General features: G+C 41.1%; 1 protein-coding gene across 1 annotated transcript in view; it reads right to left on the reverse strand.

Moving 5' to 3' along the window:
- The window catches only part of OSBPL1A (oxysterol binding protein like 1A), a 246807-nt gene extending 242713 nt beyond the window's left edge, over positions 1–4094 (reverse strand). The window contains exon 1 of the mRNA XM_068562862.1: positions 3825–4094. The gene's annotated coding sequence lies outside the window, so the exon portion shown is untranslated. The remainder of the gene's footprint in view (positions 1–3824) is intronic.
- Between the last annotated feature and the right edge of the window lie 79 nt (positions 4095–4173).

Here is a 4173-nt window from a genome sequence, read left to right on the forward strand (position 1 = left end):
GGTGTGAGGTGATACCTCACTGTAGTTTCCATTTGCATTTCTCTAATGATTAGTGATGTTGAGCATCCTTTCACGTGTTTGTTGGCAATCTGTATATCTTCTTTGGAGAAATGTCTATTTAGGTCTTCTGCCCATTTTTGGATTGGGTTGTTTGTTTTTTTGATATTGAGCTGCATGAGCTGCTTGTAAATTTTGGAGATTAATCCTTTGTCAGTTGCTTCATTTACAAATATTTTCTCCCATTCTGAGGGTTGTCTTTTCGCCTTGTTTATGGTTTCCTTTGCTGTGCAGAAGCTTTTAAGTTTCATTAGGTCCCATTTGTTTATTTTTGTTTTTATTTCCATTTCTCTAGGAGGTGGGTCAAAAAGGATCTTGCTGTGATTTATGTCATAGAGTGTTCTGCCTATGTTTTCCTCTAAGAGTTTTATAGTGTCTGGCCTTACATTTAGGTCTTTAATCCATTTTGAGCTTATTTTTGTGTATGGTGTTAGGGAGTGTTCTAACTTCATTCTTTTACACGTAGCTGTCCAGTTTTCCTAGCACCACTTATTGAAGAGGCTGTCTTTTCTCCATTGTATATTCTTGCCTCCTTTATCAAAACTAAGGTGACCATATGTGCGTGGGTTTATCTCTGGGATTTCTATCCTGTTCCATTACCATTGCAACAAAAAGAATAAAATACCTAGGAATGAACCTACCTAAGGAGACAAAAGACCTGTATGCAGAAAACTATAAGACATTGATGAAAGAAATTAAAGATGATACAAACAGATGGAGAGATATACCATGTTCTTGGATTAGAAGAATCAACACTGTGAAAATGACTATACTACCCAAAGCAATCTACAGATTCAATGCAATCCCTATCAAACTACCAATGGCATTTTTCACAGAACTAGAACAAAAAATTTCACAATTTGTATGGAAACACAAAAGACCCCAAATAGCCAAAGCAATCTTGAGAAAGAAAAACGGAGCTGGAGGAATCAGGCTCCCAGACTTCAGACTATACAACAAAGCTACAGTAATCAAGACAGTATGGTATTGACACAAAGGCAGAAATAGAGATCAATGTCCATCTATTGCTAAACAGATCCGTTCTCTTCCTTCACTCTAGTTACTGGCCTCTTTGTATACCTTAACTCAACCCCCTACACAGTGTCTATGGTGTAAAATAGCAGTTTTCACACTTTTTTTTTCTAAAGCCATGGAATTCAAAGAAAGCTTTAAAAAAAAGATTAGGCTGGTCTGGCTAAAACAGGGGAGATAAAATTAGAGAGGTAGCCAGGAACACACCTTGTGTGTTAGGGTGTTTAAGCATTACCATGAAAGTTATGGGGAGCAAATAAAGGATTTCAAGGGAGAAAAAACATATCAGACTTGTGCATTTTGAATGATGCCTCTGGCAGATGTGAGGAGGGTAATTTTAAGAGGGTCCAGACAGAATCAGAAAGACTAGAAAGGAGAATATGAGGAATGTAAGGGATATTAAGGAATCAGAATCAACAGAACTTGCTGTCTGTGTATGAAGGCAGTGAAAGAGAGGCGTATAGTATGTCTCCCAGGTTTCAAGCCTGGACAATTATTGATGCAGGGTTCAGAGGTTGCCAATTACAGAAATGGGGAAGATAGGAGGAGGAACAGATTTAGGGAGAAAGACATTGAGCTCACTTTTGAACACAACGAGTTTGACGAAGATACCTAGTAAACCATTTGGGTAAAGGGATGTGGAAATCAGCAGAATCTGGTTTAGATACCCCGCTTGTATCGAAGTCTATGTTACTATTTGCAGACTATTCTCAGCCGCTGCTTAACTGCTCAAAGTTCGTATTAGTAAGTAAAGTCTTTTTCAACTAAATTGTCTATAAAGTCTTGCTTTCTTCCAATATGTTCTGCAAAATGTAGATTGTCTGCCACACTCGTTACTGCAGTAATTACTTCTATCCTTTCCAAAGTGCTCTGTGCATAATCTGAGTTTTGAGCCTTATTCAGGGTTCTCTGCATTCAGAGAAATAGGGAAGGTTTTGTTTTGTGCACTTTGGCAGAAACAGTAATTTCCGTCTAGAATCTGAGCTCAAAAGAAGATTTAAAGGCTCTAGCTATGAAGAAACAGGAATTAATAGAAAATCATGGGTGTAACCTGCAGAAGGTAAAATAGACTAGGTTGATATATGTGGTAAGAAAAGAGGTGCTATGTATAATAAACTAGATATATTATGCTTTGTTTAGAAGGTTAAATTGTGCTGTGCATTGTTTTCTGTTACATTTTAACATGGTAGTTTTCAAATTTGGGTTGAAAGTCTTTGAGGGGCCACTGGGAGGGAGGGTTGCTAGGTATTGATAGCGGGGACTTCAGGCCCATCACCACTATTTCAGCCAGAACAACCTAATCTGTTTTACATAGGCTTTCATTGAAGAAAGGATTCTATGGCTTTCTTTTTTTTTAAGGGTGAAAATCACTGTTTTTTGCAACAGAAGCTGTAAGACATAAGAAGAGGTCAGTAGAGGTCAGTAGATGGACATCTAGGTAGTATTAGGATGATAACTGCAGAAAGTTTCAGGCAACCTGGAGACTCACAGTGACCAAACCTCTCGGCACTTCCAAGCAAATTCCTCACCAAGAAGAGAAATATCGTGATGGACTGGCTGCGCGGGGACTTTGGGGCCCTACTTGGTTGGAAGGAGGGGCTTAAAACTGCTTGTATTCAAGATGAAAAATACACTGTCCAAACCAAATAATTGGAGGGAGGGGATGTTATTGATATGACAGAGGGCCAAAGTCCTCCAAGTCCTCTCTTGGAACCAAAATGAGTGCACATGTGCAGATTTATGGAGACAATCATAAAGGGATTATGCAAGCCATGTGACAAGAGGAGGTTGACAGCTGTGATGTCAGAGGCAGTGAAATGCAGGATGTTCCTTAAATGGGCCACAAATTTTCTGCCAATATTTTTTTCTCCATCTGGAACAATTTCCTTCCTTTTTCAATTAACTAACCTCTACCTCTTCTTCAATAACTCAGTTCAAACATTGTCTGAAACAAGAAGCCCAATAAAATTTGAATAGATGGCCTTCTTTGTGATACTAACAGGACATTATTCTAGTTCATTTAAATACTGATTTACTTTTGTTCCCTCACATCTTAGCTTCTTAAAGGCAATGCACGACATCTAAATCTGCATTTCCAAAGTTTAGCACAGTAAGAACCTAATGTCTGTTGAATTAATAAATCCACAAGGCTTATATTAAGATCTCTTCAAAGTAATTCGGGTGCAATTCTTTACGGAATTTTCCTGATTCAGGGAAGTGTTTTAAAGGGGAAATAAAACATGCCCATGATTAAGGAAGACGGGAGAAAAGAAAGATGTAGTATTTTGAGTTTGTGTGTGTGTGTGCGTGTGCGTGTGCGTGTGTGAAGAAAGTGAGGCAAGAAGTGATAAAAATGCCTCTCGAATAAGACATTAAGTGATTTAATTAAGGTATCTCAAATAAAGTGACAAATATAAGTCACAACAAATGTATTGGAACGTACGTGTTGGGGGCAGGGGAGAAATGACACAAACGTATTCAAATTTTTTGGATAGTGAAACAACGACCTTCATGTTGACTGGCAAAACTAGCGTCCTGAACAAAAGATGCTCCCAGACAAAATGTCCAAGGACACCAAAGAAAACTATCACAACACAACGGCGAGTGAGTAAAGTTTTTCCGCACCGCTTTCAAAATTGCCTTCTGCCCTCTCCTGCTCTCCTGCTTTTGGTAAATCAAACCCACCCCTGCTCAAATCAGACAAAATATCTTAAAACAAAACAAAAACACCGTGCCTTGAAATGCAAAGATGGGTCTTGGGCTGTGAGTCCCTTCCTGGGACGCTGCGGTGAAGCTGACTCCCCAGTGTCTCCGGGGGGTTCCGATGGCACCAACTGCGCCGTGGGCGAGCAGAAGCCCCAGCGGTTTTCAGGAGCAGAGCCCAGACGCCATCCTGACGCCGCTTGGGCGGGACGGCGTCCCCAGGGCCCAGAGGAAGACGAGGGGAAAGGCGGGCGCGAGGCCAGAATAGGGAGCCCTGGCGCCGATAGCCCCCTAGTCCCACCTGGCCCGCAACCCGGAAGCAGATGCGAGCCGCGCTGCGTGGCTGGCTTGCGGTTCCGGGTCGGGCCGCGCTGCGGGCGG

Source organism: Eschrichtius robustus, chromosome 14 (assembly GCF_028021215.1).
Source record: "Eschrichtius robustus isolate mEscRob2 chromosome 14, mEscRob2.pri, whole genome shotgun sequence".
Lineage (NCBI taxonomy): Eukaryota > Metazoa > Chordata > Mammalia > Artiodactyla > Eschrichtiidae > Eschrichtius > Eschrichtius robustus.